General features: G+C 47.1%; 1 protein-coding gene across 6 annotated transcripts in view; it reads right to left on the bottom strand.

Annotated features, from left to right (window-relative positions):
• CAMKK1 (calcium/calmodulin dependent protein kinase kinase 1) overlaps window positions 1–20073 on the bottom strand; it is a 72205-nt gene that overhangs the window by 39758 nt on the left and 12374 nt on the right. The window contains exons 1-3 of one of the 6 annotated variants that reach the window (XM_033518851.1): window positions 15216–20067; window positions 14543–14699; window positions 8544–8657 (exon numbers count right to left, since the gene is read on the bottom strand). The exons of 2 other annotated variants lie outside the window; for them this stretch is intronic. The gene's annotated coding sequence lies outside the window, so the exon portion shown is untranslated. Of the gene's footprint in view, window positions 1–1290; window positions 1373–8543; window positions 8658–14542; window positions 20068–20073 lie in introns of those variants that run through there. 3 more of the 6 variants (XM_015646749.3, XM_033518850.1, XM_033518853.1) reach the window with 3 other exon arrangements.

Here is a 20073-nt window from a genome sequence, read left to right as displayed (position 1 = left end):
CTCTAGGGGAAGGTCATCTCCTTGGCTCCAGGGAAGAACAATCAAGTTTCCAGCCCTGCACAACCAGGAAAGCACCAGCCACAGCCCTGCTGTCAGCAGCCTCTGCCAGGGCTGGGCTGCAGCTCGGCTGGCAGGCTGCTACAGCACGGAAATCATTCTCAATGAAGGGAAGGAGGCAGCAAAAATGCTTCCACCATTTAACCCAGCTTGCCCAAGGGATAGGAGGAAACCTCCAGGGCCACACTGTGCTAGAAGCTGTTTCTTCTGCCTACAGAATAACAAAACCCGAGGCTTTTCTTTGATGCAGCTTTAGCCCCTGGACAGTCACAGCTCACCTCACTCCTAGGCAGCACCACGAGGAAAATCAATCTGCAGCTGAAGCCTGCAGCTCCTACATCCTCTTCCCTCCTCCTGCCACGAGGTTTTCCCCATATGTGGGAGCAGGGGGAAGAAAGAATCTGCCTGTGTTGCTGTGTAGCTGGCCATGAAAACCCACAAACCACCCACCTGGACTGAACATTTGTGAGTCTCGTGCTGCTCAGCCAGCAGGAAAAAAAGGCCAGGAGCAGTGGGAAGAGCAGCCCAGCAAACAGTGATGCTTACATCAGTCCTCTGAGCAGCTGCTCACCACCCAGACCAGGCACCCAGGGTCTCTCCCCCTCAAAAGCTGAAGCAAACTTGCTCAGTTCTAACCCACAGCACAGGCTGTAAAATAAATCTTTAGCTGACAACTGAACTAGATAAACTGAAGATAAACCCCATAAATTAGTCCATCTGATAAAAACGAACAGACCCATACATTGTTGAAACAAATAATTCAGAGCTGCTAAAAGCAGGCTAAAAAAATCCAGCAAGACTTTAAAGAAAATAATTGTTCATCTGTAAAGCTGGGCTTTGTTTCAAGTTCTGCTGTTTTGAAGGATTCCTTTTCACTGATAAATCCTCCAAAACTGTATTTGAAAGCAAAGATTTCTGAATAAGCAAATCAGTTATGTGCAGCCCAATCTCATTCTGCATAAACTCAGCACAAAAGGCAACTCTTAATTTCTGCAAGGCTAAATCAGTGGTGGATTTGCAGTTTTTCAGGCTGTGGCACAACCATACCTTGCTGGGATGGGAAATCCCAGCAAAACAGAAATTCTACTGCCACCATCTCCCAGCTCCTGCACAGCTTTGCTGTCCCTGCTGATCCCCCACAACACTGAACACCTGCTGTAGAGCAGAGGATAATGCTGCAGACACGAACCAAAGCTGCAAACAAGCTTATATGAGCAAAATTAATTTACTTACAGATATCTTATTTACCATTTTCCCCCGTAGCTATTCCTCTGCTGCAGGCAGACTGCCACTTCAACCATGATTTTCACAATATATTTATCAAATGGCTGCACATGTTTCCCAGATGGGCACTGAGCAGAGAATGGTACAAAAAACCCTTTTGAAATGAATATGATCCTGGAGAAAACCTCACTGTATTTTATGTGGGAGTGGGAGATGAGCAGATGCAATTCGTTTTGCTGCTCAATAAAGTATTCCAAAGCATTGTTTGAAAAATAAAAAACTGTAAATCTAGTTTACTGCCTGGTCCATCCTCTTGGCTAACTAGAAATGTTCCTTTCAGAAAAGAATGGGGAGGCTAAAAGGCCCTGAGCCACAGCAACCCCAGCTTCATTTCCCAAAAGTGTCTTTATGGCTTTGTTCCAGGTTAAGGACATGCTGCTTCTCCTTTGTGTCCCTGAGAACACACCTGCCCCATGCTGAGGCCATTGCAGTAAAAGAATCCCAGTGAATTATAACTGCAATGAGAATTTGCAGTTATATTAAACAGAAAGGTTCAGGCAGTGATTCTGCTGCTGCTGCTCAGCCAGGGGCTTCAAATGCTCATGGGGCATCAGGGATGTCCAGTGAGACCCTCCCTGCACCTCCTTTGTGAACCTCTTGACCACACAAGACCCACAGGCAGTCACAGAGAGAGGTCCCAAAGATCACAGCAGTTTTACTCTGTGAGCAAGGTCAGCAATCAGGCCAGGTTTTCCAGCCAGTGCAATGATCCATGTCCCAGATCCCAGTGATCCATGCCTGCAGAGGGGATGTCATCCCCATCACCAGCATCCATCAGCTCAGGTGAGACCCCTCCAGGGATTCCCTCCTGCCTGGGGCAGAGCTGGCAGCACACCCAGCCCTGCTTTGTGTGTGTTTCCTTCAGACATCACCCCAGCAGCACGGCCACTGTGAAGAATCTGCTCCAGCTGCTGTCAACAGCAGCAGAAACTCCCTTTAAGGAGAGAATCAGCATGTCCTGGGCTGGGCTGCCAAGTCCTGGACAGCTCCTCCAATGACATTATAGAAATATCAGGTCAGCAAGTCCCTTCCAGAGCCAAAGCTGTCTCCTCACACCAAGCAACACAGACTAGGAGGAGTATTTCCATCCTGGAGTGTCTCCTGGGCTCCCTGTTCTGCAGGACTTCCCCAGGCACTGCTACCCTGATATGAGAGAGAGAATTCCACAGCCCCCTTCCCTGAGCCCATCAACTTTTTATACGTGGGAGGCACTTGGCCCAAGCCCAGCCCCTCCAATACCTTCAGTCTGGAGAAGTTTGAGGGGAATTTGGCTCCCACAGCCATGCACTGGAGCCACATCTGAGCTGCCACAAACCACACAAGCAGTCTGCAACATGTGGAACTTCAGATGTAATTCACCAGCCATTCATGGATCTCACTGCTGTGGTGGGACAGCAGCTAGAGGGTTCATTTTTCCTGCAGTAATTAAATTCAGAGCATGTTGGCCTGAATTTCAGCTCTGCCCACCCTTGGCACACCAAGCAGGGCACCTGAGGGCAAGATTGCCTCCTGCCCATCGCCTCTCACACTGCTGCTGCCAGGAATCAGGCCTTGGAGAAGCAAATGAGCTTCTTGGCATCTGTGAAAACCAGTTTCAGACACTGCTGGCCAAAAGGCAGCACAAACCAAGAGGCAAAGGACAATGAGAAACTGCAGCTCTGTGAAGCTGAAAAGAAGAAAATCCCTGCAGTCTTTGCAGAGATAATCAAGGCAGGTGTACACCAGACTGCTCATTTGGGCTGTGTCCTCCCTGGGAAGGGGCAGTAATCACTTTTTAATTTCTGGCTAGAAGCAGAAGACATTAACACAAATAACATGACAACATTAACAAAATAAGAACATTGTGTTGGTGCTTTTTGCACACACCCTATATGTTTGTTTTGTCCTAGGGCTCACAAGGCTCTTGTTTCAGGGCACAGACAAGCACATCTTGCTGAGAAATCACTAGATCCTGCTGTAATCATCCAGTCCCTCTTCTCTCCACAGCTCTTGGCAGTGAGCCTGGCTGCTGTGCCACAGCTGAAAATCAGATCTAAAGGTGCTTTGATGACCTGTGGGAAGCTCCTCACACAGCTTTAACAGGAACCAGGGAATGAGAAAGAACAGCAGCTTTTGCAATTCAAGCACTGTGTGAGAAATCTGAAAAGCAAGTTCAGACCCCTGCTCCTGCCAGACTCCTTAAATGACAACAAACATCTCCAGACCACAGTCTGGAAAATGCAGCATTCTACCTCCTCCTCCTCATCAGTCCTTTCCAAGGCAGGGTGCCTTCCAAAGGGATTTTGGGGCCAGTTCTGCCCCTGAGCTACAGACAAGCACCCCAAGGTGCCCAACTCTGTGCTTGCTCTCCTCTCTTCTCCCTGAGAGGCCCCAGCTGAAGGCAAAATTTGGGGTTTCCATTTGATGAAGGACTGATGCTTTCATCACCCTGGATGTAAAGTACAGATGCACATATGAGACACAGGCTGAGCTCAGCAGTGATCCCCTGATGTTATAGTGTGAAAAACAGAAGCTACACACCATGAAGGCCATGTAACCACTTTTAAGAGCAATTAATACCGTATTTAAAATACGTTTTGAAACTAGTCAGGATGCTGAACCAATATCTCCAGTCCACCAACCTACAATTCAAGAGATAACAACCACCTTGCACACAGTCCCAAGCCTGGAAAAGTTTTACAAAAGATTTCCCAACTGCATTATATTTCATCCCTCCATGTTCTAATTATATGGTTAAATACATTTGCATAATCAGATGCAATTACACTAATTGCATATATAAGCAATAATCAACCAAAAATTACTCTGAGGAAAAAAGTTTCTACTTAAGGAAATTTCTGTAACAAGAAAACACTGAGGAATGCCAAGCCTATCTAAGCAAGAGTGATAGTGACATTAAACACTCCAGATAATGCAGGTGAAACAGGAGCCCTGCCAGAGCATTATCTGAGTGCAGCTCTGTTGGCACATTTTAACCATGTCTTTGGTGGGGACAACACCAAAGAACTGAAGAGTTGTGCTCCTTTGTACTCAAGCCCTGGCTACAAATGACTTTGGTAAGACAGGTTTGGCTGCTGTGTTTTATTGTGTTTCATAGTACAGGTTTAGCAAGACTTGTGGGCATCAGCTCCTGATGCTGGACTATGTTCACTTCAGCTTGAATCTTTTAAAGCTCTTTATCAGTGTATGAGCATCAGAGCTGCTTTTATTTTGCAAATTACAGCTGGGAAAGCACGAGGACCAGGCAATGAGAGGCACTCAGCCCACATATCCCAGAGTTTTTGCTTTCAGTGATGCCAGGTGCTGTGACTCACCATCTCTGCAAGAGCCCAAAGTGACCACAAACCAGCACATCCCAGCATCCAACTCCACACCGACTCTGGTGACAACCTGAGCTCAGATTACAACAAATCCCATTTGCCCTTGTGACAAGGGACACAAAAGCCCTGTGGGGGAAGGACCCTGGCCACTGTGCCAGCTTGATCCCTGCTCCTGACCCGTGGCAGTGAGGGATGGGAGGATGGAGGAGGTTGGTGTGGGCAGAGAGCCCAGGTCCAGTCCTGCTGTGTGACCAGCAGCCTTGCTGGGTGTTTTGCCTCACTTCCAAGTGACCCTAAGGCAAGCAATGTGAAGGATTTTGGCATGTTAATTTGCACACACAGCCTGGACAACATGGGGACCCCCTTCTCAATTAGGTGACAGAGGAGAACAAAAACCCATTTCTAAAGCTGCTCTCAGCTTAGACCTCAGAGCCTGCCTACCCCAACTCCCTCTTCCAGTCACCATCAAGAGTGCAGGAAATACCCCAAATGCAACACAGGGAAAGCTGATCCCCATAAATCCAATGGAAAAGCAGCTTCCCAACCAGCACCTGTAAGAGTACTTGCTGCTACAGCTTAAGGCAGGCACAGACAACATCAGCTCACACAGGAGGATCCCATGTAGGGTCAGTGCAGGACCTGTGCCAGGGAGGGAGCAGGTTCCTGGGGCTGAACATGAGCAGGGGAGAGGAGGAGGAGGAAGAGGAGGAAGAAGTGCCATGGTTTGCTGTCACTTACTGAGCTGAGAGGCAGCGTGATTCCCAGGAGAGGAGGCAGCCGTGGCAGGGAGCACAGCTTGCTGGAGGTGGATTTAAACAGTCAGTGAGGGAATGCTTCAAAAAATAACTGAGAATGTCAGATTATATGAAAATTGAAAGGCTTAGATTATTTGTAAAATACTAACAAGTAAGGTGGTAGCCAGGCTCTATTGATTCATGAGCAAAATAACTACCTCAGAAGCAGGGAGGCTTTAATATTAAGGGCCTTCATTGCAATAATGGCTTTCCAAGCATCTGTACCATGGCAAGGTAAATGGCAGGTTAAAGAAAAAGAAGGATTTAAGTTGTTCTAAGGGAAAGGCATTGGTATCAGGTGAGCTATTTTCTGTTGCAATCCGTAATGAACCTCAAAATTGCCACAGAAGATGATACAGACCCGTGAATCACTGTTTGTTGTGATAAACAAACTGAAAATGAAGAAATCAAGAGGACCTGAACAGCCTCTCAGTCTGCAAGGGCTGATATTCCACAATGGCCAAATCCCCACTGATCTCTCAGGAGCAGAGCTGGGCACTCAAATCAAACCTGTCTCTAAAGCCAGTGCAGGTACCAGTGCCTTTTCTGGACAGCAGGACCAGGGCACCAGCAAGCAGCCCATGGAAAGCACCTCTGTGGCACAGAGAGAAAGGAAAGGGAATAGAAGAGAAACAGAACTAAAAGCAAAATCCACAGCAATGAGCTCATGCACAGATTTGTGTGAACTGCCACAGCACAAGGTACCTGCCCTCTGGTTTTAGTGTAAGGTCTGGTTTTTAAGCCTGGTAAGCCCAGCCTGCAGTGAAGGATCTGGAGCAGCAGGGAGCCTGCCAGCCAGGCAAGTCAGCTCTCTCACACACACCCATCTGTCACCCTGAGGAACAGAAACCCAGTGCACACAACAGCTGATCTGGTGGGACTGCACCCTGCTTCCACAGCAGAGCCCATGAGATACACTAGTAATTAAATAAATTAAGGAGGAGGGAAGAAGCCACCTGGAGCTGTACAGACAGGCTCAGCCCAAGCTGCACATTGGCACCCAGATGCTCCCAGGACATCTCTGCCCTCCTCCACCAGTTTATTCACTTCATCAGCATATAGCACTTTCTACACTGACTGCCATGGCTAACTCTGCTTTCCAGGTGCTCACAGAACTCCTGTTGCTGCTCAATACATAAGAATTCAGTGACAGAAAGCAAACCACTGCAGAACAATGCTGGTTATTCAGTTTAAGAGCAGCATAGTGGGAAAGGACACATACAGATCATCAACACAGCAAAAGAATTCAGCATCAAGCGCCTTTGCCAGGCTCAAATCTCACAGCACCGACCAGCACTGTTTAAACAATTGTTTAAAAAGCATCCACAACAAGCTGAACAAGCCACCAGGCAGAACAAGTTTGCATTTATACATGTCAGGTCTTAGAGGTTTATCTCCCTCCCAGATAAGAAGAAAGCTTTCAGCTGCCTTTGAGAGATCTGGAGGTATTTCAGGGGATATATCAAGTTGCTTAGTTCTGTAAGCCAGCTGCAGTGAAAAGTCTTTTCAGCATTTTAAAAACATTAATTTCCACCTGTTCCAAGACTGCAAATCTACAATAAAAGCATAAGCACAGAACACTGCAGGCTTTCTTCTTCCCAGCAGTCCAAACACAGGTTTCTATTCAAGGTGATCTCTGCAAAGAGTTTTAACCAGGGGAATTATCCCAGCACCCATCTCTAAATGTCCGTGGGCTGAAGGTTTTCATCAGCTCTGCCAATCTGCACAGCCCCAGGCAAAGGGCAAAGCACAGAACTGCACAGGGCAAAACCAGTGAACTCTGTACGACAAGACAAATGGACTTCAAATTCAGAGCTCTAAGTATCTGTTCTATTTCCACATGGATAACTTCCATCTTCTGATAATCCTCACGTCTTTAGAAACCCCAGGACTTGAAAACATGTCCTCAGATAACCTGCACAATATCAAAGGCAGCGGCGAGGCTCTGGACAGAGGGAACAGGCTCTGGGGGATGAACAACAGATCCCACAGAGTCAGAACCAGGTACACCACAACAATTACCCTTGTCGTGCACACACAACCCACACTTGGAAATGTAAAGGGTAGCAGGCTTCCCACTTCCTTTGAAGCCCTAAGCTTTAGCTCTTTAAGCCTAAATGCACTTTCAAAGCCCCGAGGTCAGTGACTGGAGATTATCCAGGCAAAGGCTGCTGGGGAGAAAGCTGTTCTTTTGAGTCACTGAAATGCTATCCCTGAAATTCAGGCTGATGACAACTCAGCATTTATCAGAGTGAAAAAGGCTTTACAACACCAAAGGGCCAACAATAGTTCCCAGGTGCAGCTTTAGTTAAAACACGAGTATGCAAATGCCACCCCAGGGCACCTTAATTTCACCCCAGTGAACAGGTTGAACCCAGGCTGCCTGGGCTGGGGGTCCAGGCTGTCCTGGGACACCAAAGCAATGCTCCTGTTCTCATGGACAGGTAATGTGCATTGTACTCGATCAGCTGGGCTCTTTCTCAAGTGTTAGAAATGATGCAGAGCCACAGGAGCAGTAGAAAAAGGCAAGGTACAGGTCAGCAGGTACAGGAGCAAATCTGCTGGCAAGGAGGTGTCCAGACAGTTTTTGAGAAGCCAGGTTTAGTCCTGCCTTGCCTGGCCCAGTGAGACACAGCCAGAACTGATGGCATCAGATTGTGCAGCCATCTCTGCACAATCAGAGCTCCTTCCAGCCTCCAACCTGGGCTGCAGCACCTTCCCCCTGCTCACAGCAGGCAAAACCCTGAAAACCAGAGAGTTAAAAGCCATCAATCTCCACAGGATTATTGGGTTCTTCTCTTCCCTGTCCTGGGCTCCACTGCAGCTGATACAACTTCCAAGTAAAACCTGGCTGTTTGCTGCTAAAATTTTCAAGGCAGGGGAAAGGCAAACACGGTCTAAGAGGAAAGGGTGGTAAGGAAATGTGATCTGTGCAATTTAATAGCAAGCAAATACATGTGGAAAAATGGGATGTGGTTTACAAATGTAGTTTAAGCATTGCTCACACAGCCTGGCCTGCTCCCTGCCCAGGAAGAGAGCAAAGAAGGAAAACTCTGAAGCCAATTGACTTGGGCACTGGTAGCAATACCTGATCCCAACAGCTGTATCCCATGTCCTGGTAGACATCCCTGTGGTACAGGTCGGGGTGTCGCTGGCAAATGAATTGCACTGCTCTGGCTACTCAGATATCCTTCTCCAGTTGCTATGGGAAAAGAAATCAAAAAGCAAGACTGGTAACAACGTGAAAAAACTAAGCAAAGCATGTATTTAAAAGCCTTGCTGGCTGCCAGCCAGGGTGCTCAGCACCTTCCAGGTTGCATCCCAGAACAATTAGTCTGTATGCAGCCACTGAGTTTCCCAACACACTGCTCATCTCTGTGATGGAGATGCTGGCTCCACTCCAGCAAAACACTTAAACACATTCTTGAACTTTAACTGTGCTCTCAGGACACCAGAAGGGATGATCACCCATGTGCCAAAGTGTGAACAACACAGAAAATCTCAGCCTAAAACATGTGGAAACGCTCATAGCAGTGCCTGGGCAAATGGGTTTCACATGTGTCTGAAAGAGAGCTGCCCAGTTACTGTGGGAGCCATCCCAGGGCTCCTTTCCCAGAAGGAGAGGACGTTTTCTTCCACATTTGCAGTTTCTTAGGCTAGCCAGGCTCTTGTCAAGGCAGTATCAGAAATAACTCTTATTGCATACATCCTCTTAGGAGGGGTCTCCATCCATCTTTCCCCTTTCACCAGGGCACACTACAACACAGAAAGCTCTGTGTGGCCAGTGAGGAGAGGTGACTCCCCTGGAGGCAGCTCTTGAGTTACCCTCACCTGGAAGGATGTTCAGTAACAACAGCAAAACACTAACATTATTACTATTACTACCACTATTATTATCACTACTATTATCATAGTATTATATTAGTACCATTATTTTGCCTTTGAGGCTAGCAACAATAGGTAAAATTTTAAAACATTTTAAAACAGGACACAAAAAACCCTTCTTCTGCAATTCAGAGACAAAGCACACCAGAAAACTTCTTGAGGAAGTGATAGATTCCTCTTGACTTGAATTATCTGAGAGGAACTGTTGATAAAATCCTGCACATCTGTGACCCAGGAGATCTAGCACAGACAACTATAGAAAACTGAAAACCCACAAGCCTGTGAATTATTCTGCATTACCTGACAAAAGACACCCATAGGAAAACTATTTTTAGCTTTCCTTTCATCAGTTCTGTTTAACAATAAAATCCAATTCTCTGGCTGTTTTTGAAAATCTTGCCTAATACATTTCCATAGTGCCTGTCACCTGCCATGTGACCTGTCACCTGTGATTTACAGATAGTGCCTACTCACCAAGGGACAAAACCACTTTTACACTGAGTTAGGAAGAGCCACTCTTGCTCAGGGTCACCCAGACACCACCTCAGTGCTCAGTGAGAGAACCCCAAATTTCTGATTCCCAAACTCTTGCACCTTTGTACTCTACCTATAATGAACACACCTTTGTATGAGTAGATCTATAACAACACTACCTCATCATTCCTGACACAAACCAAAATTGGGCTCATGCTTTCAGATCTGTTTCTGGCAGTCAGTGCAGCCCCATTTTCAACATTTGAAGCAGTGATAAGAGTTTAGCCACATCCAGCTTGGCAAAGCCCCACATCACTCCCTGCATGACATTCTCCCACTCTGGCTGCAGCCACATGGGTCAGTAAGATGCAGAGATCACACTGTGCCACTGAGCTCAACTGATCCACCAGGAACCTACATTAATCAGGAATTAGATCAGGAATTGCCTACATCATGTTTGCTGCAGGGAGATCAGAGAGATGAAAGATCAGAAAGAAGAAAAACCCAATCGGTTTACTTGCTATATAAAGCTTACAGTGGATTACAAAGGAATTTCCCGAGGCTCTCAGATATGCTATTCACTTGCTTACACATGTGCATGATTCTGAACAACCACAGCTCAATTCCATCAATATTTTGGTAATAGAAGAAATATAATTACATATAAATAAAAGCTGAGAATAAGGTTTTATTTGCATTGCAATGTTGACTGTTTCAGGAGGGTGCTTTTACTCACTGCTGATGGCACAGGAATTTGAGATTAGGCTCAGACTTGCACCTACCCACAAAAGGGACTCACCAGAGTAGGCTGAGAACAAAACTTGAGAAGTCTAATCTAAAGCCTGAGATCACTCTGCCTGACCAGAAAGCAAACAGCAAAATTTAAGTCTCACATTGCTGTGGAATTCAGGCAAATCTCCTGGGATACACCGTACTCGCAAGACAGAGCTGTTTCCTCTTCTGTCTGATGAAACATTCCATCATGTTCTAGATGCTATTTAAAAAAATTATCAAAGGCAGGGGTGGAAATTTTCAGTTCATCTCCACCCATCCCATTCTGGAAGCACCCAAAAGAGAATCACTTATTCTAAAAGTGACTAAGACATGAGTCATCTGATGAGTAAGCACATTGGCTCTGGAAATCTTATTCAATCTATGACCATATCCAAGTCATTTCATTACCTAAATCATTTATCCATTTTATACATTAATGCAGTAGCACTCCAAGGCCAGGAAGAAGCTCTTGTTTCCAGCACCAGGGTAACTGCAGCTAATCTTGTCCTGCTATGATAGACAGAGCACCGGCAGGAAACGCTGTGCTGAAACAGCAGAGCAAAACCTCATGGCAACTCTGCATTATACAGGGCTCTGAAAGACAGCTTTGGAGATGACCCCAGCCTCAGCCAACACTTGAGTGAAGCTGTATTGGAATCAGCCACTTGTGCAGCTCAGCATCCCTGCAAAGGCAAACACAAGCCCTGCTCCTGGCAGCAGGATGCCAGCAGGGCTCAGTGCAGGCAGTGCCAGGACTGCAGCCAAGCACTTACCACGTCCTCCTGTTACTATCCCAAAAGCTCTCATATGAAGCTGCAAAAGCATTAAGTCAAACCACTAATGAGGCTTAAATATCTCTCCATTCTGGAGAAACACGAGCATCTCACAAAGCAAATTTGTTCATCTTCACAAACAACCTGTGGGATACAATAATGGGCAGGGAACTATGCAGAGGAGAAGATTTAATCCCACAGAATCCTTTTTAACAGACCCCAACAGATACCTTGATGCCTTTGAAATGCTAGCTTAAGATCCAACAGGAGATCTGTGGCTGATGTTCCCCTGCCCTCTTCCTAAAATCCTGGTGAGCACATGAGTGAGCAGGTCTGGTGTGTCCTTGGGAGGCCCCTCTCACCTCAGCCCCAAGCACAGCAGCAGTGATGCACCCAGCAAACAGCCTGGGCATCCCCTGACATGATGAATCTGTTCAGCCTGCTTTACAGCCCACTGCACAACCTTTCTTCAGGGCAGCTGATTTCTCTGTGTTCCATCAGCACTGCACAAAAAGTACACTTGTAAGTGGAGTAACTTCAAAGGACTAATTTAAGTTGTTCTGCGCTATTCCACTGGCATCACACTATGATCACTGTCTTGATATTGCATTTCCACAGCTTTAGGTTTTCTGAGTCTTTCAGCAGACTCACAGGAGGACACAGCCAGGGTTTTCACCTGAATGGCCAGCCCTGTGAGCATCTGCCTTTACATAAACAACAGTAAAAGAATAGAGATTTCTCACCAGGGGTTGAATTTGCAATTTGCCTCTGCTGGACCATATATGAACAATTGCCACTTAATTCAGATAAACCTGAAGCCAATTAGGAAAACAATGCTGCTGTGCTTACATGATCCACAGCTACTCTGAAAGGGACAAAAATTTAACTCCTATGGAAAAGATCAAAACAAAAACCCATATCCATTGTTAAACAGATTAATCAGACTCTTGGAGAGCTCATGAGGGATTGGGTTCAATCTCTGCAGCTGTTATTAGCATAAGCCCTGTACATCAGTAACAAAAGACCTGCCTAAGTCCCACACTCCTGTTTACTTTGCGATGAGACTCTGCTCGGGCTCACAGCATTTAACATACACACTCTTAATTAAAAGGACAGGAGAAGAGGAAGGAGCTGGCTGAAGTTTATACTGCAGCAAAACAAAACCCTTAATGACCCTTTTTATAAGGGTAGGACTACCATTATGGAAGAAAACAGAACCCCGGTGCCAGCAACACCTTTCCTGATCCAGCAGAGTCTGGGCATGATGCTGTGCAGGGCAGGGCCACAACCCAGGTACAGCAAGAGCCAGTCCTTTCCCAGGGAGAGGAAGGCAGACTGGGACAGAGGGGAGCCAGGGATGAGCATGTGCAAAGTAAGGAAAAGCACACTGTGCTGGCTGGAGCAAACCTGGAACGGATGGAGCATCATCCAGCTCTGGGCTGGGGAGGCCAGGCACAACCACAGATGGAGCTAGGGCAGGAAGGCTCCTGCTCACCTGTGCAGGAAAGGCATAGCCAAGAGAAAGGAGCACAGCACAACTCCAGAGTGGTTCCCCACGGCTGCAGGGACAAGATGGGCCCCTCGTGTGCCACCGGCTCCCAGGAGAGGCTGCAGGCATGTGCTGTGGGAAATGGGCTGATGGCATCCAGAGTGAGATGTGTCTGCAGGAGATCTGGCAGGTAAATGGAGCAGGGGAATGAGAGCCTGCTGAGAAACGGCCTCCTGCACCCCTCGTTGGGCGTCAATCACGCGCTCCCCAAAAATCCCCAAATTAGAATTAAATACGATGCTGCCGCCTCCGGAACAAAAGTTATTCATTCCATAAAAAGCATTTTCATACATCTCTCTTATGACTCTTCCATTCCTCTCCAGGCCCACTCACTCCTCTCCCGCAGAGAAGTCATTTGATGAAGGAACTTTTCTGATTGCAGCATTCTGCAAACTCTTTTTGTAGAAGGGTTAAATGAGCATATTCCTGAAGGGATGGCCAGTGCCAGAGGAAAGGGCCTCCAGTTTCAACAGTGACAGCAAGGGAGAGGGGATTCCTCCCACTGAGCATGACATCTACTTTGCTGAAGGCAGAGGGAGTCCTGTCACCCCTTCCACTGTGATTTTATCATACTGTTTTCCAAGATGTGCAGATTAGAACTATGTAACTATCTCAACACATGCTTCATACGCTTAATTCTTGTTAAAGCTAAGCAAACGCTTAAGGCTGTGCATTGCTTCAGGAATCACTGCTGGATGGGATCTGTGCTTTGCTCACAACCAGGCTTTGCATGAATCCAAGAGATTTTCCAGGCACACCTCAGGAACCTGGGCAGGAATAGAGATGTTGGTGCGTGGTCTCATATACAGGAACATCTAACAAGGGGTCCAGGGAGCACGTAGAGCCAGCAGCTTGCTGGAGTGTGCCCTGAGAGCTCATGGATTCAGAACCAGTTGCATGGCTGGGGCAGGTAAGAGCCACTTGGTTTTTTCATGCATTTCCCTATTCCAGCCTGGAGGAGGAACCCCTGCTGTGGAAGCAGTGAAGAAGCATTGCAGAAGTCCCTGCTGGCAGCCCAATGCTTGGGAGCCAAGTTTAAACTCCTGACTGTCATCACTTCATCAGTCAGACACCTTAACCCCCCCTTGCTGCTTCTCCACTAAGTTGGGCCAGCAAGTTCTCATCACTAAACTCCTCCCAGGTCCAGATCTCACTCACTTCCCCAGGTGCTTGCTCCAAGTGCCACACTGTCACCTTCCCCAAATTCCCATTGTCCATAAATCAACTGCAGCACTTGCATCTCCTGAAACATTTAACCAGGACAAATGCCACATTAGACTCTGATGAAGCACTGTTTGGTGAAGACTATAGAGAGCCATAACACCAACCAAAAGGTTTCAAGTGGTAATTAATCAGCTACAATAATAAATAATACATATACTTTCAAGTGTTTACTTATTTCCTGAATGTCTCCCATAAATATCTAACCAATAAAGCATACTTTGAACAGCAGCACTTGTATCTTTTCCCTTCTGAGCTAACTCTGTGCTATTTACTTAAAATAGAAAATTCTGTTTTCCTAGGAGAAAGACAGGTTGAAAGGTAACAGAATTTTGGAAGTAGCTTGAGCATTCAAATTTTCTCTGAACAAAGTATAATTAATACAAGTATTTAAACTTTTCTCAGTCTTACCTTATTTTATGGACAAAATTTATGTAGCTGTTTCAATCCATTCAGTCAGGTGGGCTGCTGGTCCACAGCTCTCTTCAGCAAGTGTCACATGTGATGCTCACTGGTCAGGCTGCCAGGGCACATGCATCCTCACAGAAACCAGCACCAAGATAAAATCCTGACCTCAAAAACACAGCCCAAGAAATCTTCACTGAACTACAGGAGCTTTGCTTTTAATATAGACAGAATTTCTAGTTCAGGCTTTCAAAACTAAGTGCTGTTTAAAAAGTAATAGTCAAGAAATTAGTGCAGCTCTCCCCCCAGAAAAGGAAAGCAGGATTGTGAAAACAGCTGGAATGCTCTCCACAGCCTTTAGCATTTGCCTTAAGAGGATGGAAAAGGTCAGTGTCATTTGGCTCTTAGCAAGGTTTTTCAGCCCTTTGTGGAGGGCTGGCCAGCTTGACAGGTTTAATTTATGATAGTGAATCCCAGAGCCCTGAAGACACCCCAGTAGGGGCAGTCAGGACCAAGAGCTGCTCACCACCACCATCCTCCCAGAGAAGCTCCTGGTTCCATGCTGGCCTCAGTCTCCTCTCCACCACAGCCCAGGAACACTCAGCCATAACCACCCATCCCACCAGGGCTGACCAGACCTTTAAGCTATAAATTTATCAGGAAGGTGCAAAAAACCTACCTTAATATTCCAGCTGGTACCTAATTCCTTCAACTCTCCTGGAGAGGTGCTTTGCATTTCCAAAAAGAACCACGAGTTAATGTTCTTGCCAGTGTAGTTAATCAGAGCAGCAAAGCCTCTTTTCACCGTGCAGGGCCCAGGTGACTGTCTCCAAGGGATTAGTTGTTGCCACATTTAGTTCAGTAAAGGGTTTATCTCAGCCATGTTCACAAAGACAGACTATGAAGACATTCCCTGGCTGAATTCCTGGGGACTGGCACCTGGAGCAGCTGCAGGGCTTGGAGCTCACCCGGGAAAGGCATGGGATGGAAATTAATAGGAGTAGGGAGTTTTTTATCCCTCTCCAGCACAAGAAGCCAGGGTAAGAGAGAGCTCTTTTTGAGGGATAAAGACACTGTCAGCTGCCAGCCAAGGGATGAGAGGAGGAAGGAGCACGAGGGGTGAAGGAGCCAGGGGCAGGAGAGAGATTTTCAAAGCCCTCCAGGGCAGGCACCAAGTCTCTGTGCTGATGGCCACAGAAGCTGCTGTCAGGGACACGTGGTTGCCAAAACCATGAAACGTATTCCAGAGAGCTTCTGAAAAGTCTACAGGGTGAAACAACTGGACAAGTGCCACCAGCTTTAATCTGGAGCTCAGTGAGGCTCTGCTAAGTCCTCTGAACCAGGAGCAGGGCTAAGGGAGGGACTGGTGTCTGCAGTCACCTTGAAGGTTTCAGAGCAGACCACCAGCGAGGCATCCAAGCTCTTCTCAAACCAGCGAGACCTTCCAGCTATGAAGAGGAATCATGTCCTAAAAATCCAGACTGTGCACCACTGCTCCCTCTGACACTGATCAAACGTTCTGATTCCTAACCTGCTGCCTGCAATGGCTCAGGTTTTCACTAGTGCCAAGGACAAACACTGAAGCTCTGAGACTGCTGCTTCTTAAATTCTTCACCAGAGAAAAGGGAAATTCATATTTTCCCTCTTGCTCATCGAGAAAGCAGGCTGGGCTGGGGCTGGAAAGACTTACAAAGCCCTGGGCACACAAGGGTAAGAAATTCCACTGTGGTGCTGCCTCCACTGCTCCCACAGCTCGCAGGGGGCTCTGCTGGCATCTCACACCAGCTGGTTGAACACTCAGTGCCTGCATCGTGCCAACACTGCTGCCTGAACCCTGGAGAGAGCTCTTCTAACAGCAATGTCAAGTGGGTGAACAAAGAAATATCAGAAAACAGGGCTGGAAGGAGAATGCCTGAAGATATCAGTGAGCAGGACATCACTGGGCACTTAGAAGAATGACAAAGGCAATTTTCACAAATGGAGAGGTGAAATAAAGGAGAAATGAGAGTGAAGATTGAAAACAATTTCCTACTGTTTGGCATGCTCTAAAATTAGTGCTGTAATAGATCTCATCAGCCAGCATTTATTTTCCATTCTGAAGACAAGAATTCAAATAAGCTGCAGCAAGAGAAGCGCTTGCTTAGCTGAACAGCCAACCTCCAGCACAGGCAGCAGCACAAACCAGGCTGTTCAAACCCAGCTGGATCTTGCTTGGGATTTTCAGAAGTGAAAACTCGAGCTGGAGGCCCACTTTCCTCCATCACATTACAACCAGAAGAGAGGTGACAGAGCCTCTGGAGCAGGAGGGGACAGGCTGCCCATGGCAGACCTGCTCTAGGGATTTGCTGCGTTCATACAACTGTAGGAGACAGCTGAGGGAATCCCAAAGTCACACTGCCTGGAAAGGACCTGAAGCAACAGGTTACACACCGTGATTTGGGAAACTCCTGCTGTCAGCTGTCAGGCTCTGGCTTCTGCTGTCCCCAGGGAAGGGGCTGGGGAGGACTCCTTGCAGGGAGTCCCCAACAACTCCAACATTTTGCTGTGACTGCCCAGGGGCACAGGGCCAGTTCTCCCCCAGCTGAGCTCAAACTCTGTCCCCAGAACCTGCACATGGGCTCCACCAGACCCCAGGTGGAAATGCTGGCACGGAAATGCTGGCACACATCCATACCCCACTTGCTGCTGTGCTGATCTGCACGTCCTGGGGACCAGGCCCACAAAGTCTGGCACAAACAAATGCTCCGTGGTTTTGAATTCAAAAAGCAAACAGCAAATCTCTGTTAACAGGCCTCATCTTGCTGCTCCCATAGCTACACTCCCTCCTTCAAGCACACACGTACATGTAAAGGTATTTTACACACAGGAGGGACACACAGCAGTGCCTGGGGAGCTCTGGAAAAGCCCCCAGACTCAGCTGGGAGCAGCAATGGAAGCACTGATGTGACATACCCACTGCTCTTTCAAAGTTTAAGAACAAATCCCTGATGGAAGAGGAGAACTGGCAGCATCACTCAGCTATGAGGTGTCAGAGATATTTCAGGCAGCCATTCCTGAAATATATTCTCATGCAGAAACCCAGAAAAAGTCACCCCCTCACTCCCCCAGCTGCCTCTCTTTGCATTGCTGCTAACATGGATGTGACTCACTAGAGCTGGGTTTATATTAAACTCCTGAAACAGATTGTTTGGCTGTTATGTAAATCCAGTAAATGTTAAAACACCAGAATAAATCAGCCAGGCAGTTACCACTGCCAGCTCTCCAGAGACATCCAAGGGACTGATTTTTTTAAAAGGTAGAGGTGGTAGGAGAGGAGGGGAAAACAATAACAACAACAATAAATAACAACAACAACAACAATAATACTTATATTTAAAAAATCACCACAGCCTTTCAGCACTTTTCAGGGAGAGCTGTGCCAGTGGCTACAATGCCCCCACCATACTGATACCAGTGTCCTGCCCAGCCAAAGACAGGCAAATCCCCCAACTTCTGCTGTGCACAGGTTATGCAGCATCACCTGCACAGGACACAAACTCTGTGCCTGCAGAAGTGCCTCCTTACCACGCCACCTGAAACAGCAGTCTGACCTCAGGGGAGGTCAGATAGCACTGATGCTGGGGTTGGGACTTCAGACATATCATGTTTTAAAATAAAATAAGCCCCAAACGAGGCATGAACATTGTTCTTCCCATCCTGTCACTGGGAAGGAGGTGCTTCTTTAGGAGCTGCCTCTCTCCCATGGTGCAGAGGGCTTTTGCCACTCAGAGGAATCTCCTGCTCACAGTGACATCAGCAAGCCAGCACAGGAACAGATTTTAAAATTTGCAAACACAAGTGTTTTTACCCGAAACCTGACTCCAGGTTTATAAACAGTCTATGGGCCAAAGGATTAGTCAGAAAAATTATCTGGCAAATAATCTGCAAGAATAAGCAAAACCAGAGCATATCACCATCTGCTCACGGGTAACTCCTAAGGCAGAAATGAGGAGCCTTCAAATTAAAGCCTTCACTTTGTATGTAACTGTTGATAACCAGGCCATTGCACTCAAAATGCTCCCAAGGCTACATTGGCAACCAGAAAAGGAAGCAGGTAGAAATTCAGACCCAAATGTTCGTTGTAGTACAAAGCATGTTGGCTGAGCTGCACTTGGATGGACTACACAGCTCAGACCTAGCCCCAGCTCAGCTTCAAAAGCAGCTGGAGCCTGTGGGTCTCTCCAAATGTGAGCCCCTCTGGGATTTCCACACCACTGGGCACATCTGGACAGGTAGAGCTGGGCAGGAGACAGTGACCAGCCCATGCACTGGCAGAGCACAAGTTCCAACTGCCCTGGAGAGGAGAGTGCAGAGCAACATCATCACAGCACTGAAATGAAGACATCTCTGAGCTGTGTTTAATTAAACATAGTCTGGGAAAGTCTCTGCTTTTGTTAAACACTGCCTCAAAAGAAAAGGGCTGAGTAATCTACCAATGGGGAAAAACACACTCTTTAGCTACAAGGTGTTATTATTATTATAGGCTTAATATCAAAATGGCTTGTTCAGCTTATTAGGCTGGAGCAAACACTCCCAGCCTTGGCAAGACTGATATTGCAGCTCTGTATTTCACACTTACATAAGCACTCAGGGTTTGTATGGAGAGGAGCCTCCTGTCTGGAGAGGGAAGGCATCGATTTGCACCAGGTTTCTGTGGCCCAGTAAAACTGGTCAGACAGACAGCAGAGGAGTTGTGTCTGTACTGGGCACCAGCAGGAACAGGAGCCTGTGCTGCAGCAAGGACAGTGAAAGCAGCGGTGGGAATCCACCTCCCTGAATGGGGCCAGCAGCAACTCCACATACCACAGCACAAGCACAGACCATGAGGAAAACACTGCACAGGTCTCCTGAGCACTAAGGACACCGAGCTCACACCCTGATTAACCCAGGAGTCCTGGCTTTCTCCTTCTGCAGGACAGAGGTGATCATCCACATGCAGGGAAAAGGTTTTGGAGCAGAGGGTTGAGCAGGGCTTCAGTTACTGCTTCTGAGCCTGCCCTTGGGGACAGCCCACAGCAGCAGCCAGGGATTGCTCTGTGGCTCTGCAGCACTGTGGGGTTGGTGATGCATCGCTGCCTCCTGCTCACCTGCCAGCAGGTGCAGCCAGCCCAGGGCAAACACCCACGTTGTTGCAAATAAGAATTGTCAGTATCTGAGACTTTGAAGACACCATGACATTTAAGGCTCTTTTTTGAGTATTTGGTATTCACTTCTCAAGTTGAAAAACAAACCCGTTCTCTGTCTTTTATTTGTTAATTAAATGTGTTCATTGTATTCAGATCTCATTTTTTGTGCATAATGTTTTGCCCATCTGTTTGATTAAAAAAGAACCCAACCACCCAGCTTCATTAAGCTAATTGGATGCATTCAGCCTTTGGTTAATATTCTGAAGTACTTTACAATTATTCTCCCCAGTTATTAAATCTCCTCTGAGGATCTTATTTTCCATACTAGACTCTTTATTAGCCAGCTCTCAAGCTGGACTGCATTTGCCCACT

Source organism: Parus major, chromosome 19, assembly GCF_001522545.3.
Source record: "Parus major isolate Abel chromosome 19, Parus_major1.1, whole genome shotgun sequence".
NCBI classification, from domain to species: domain Eukaryota; kingdom Metazoa; phylum Chordata; class Aves; order Passeriformes; family Paridae; genus Parus; species Parus major.
This window is presented reverse-complemented; position numbering and strand designations above follow the sequence as displayed.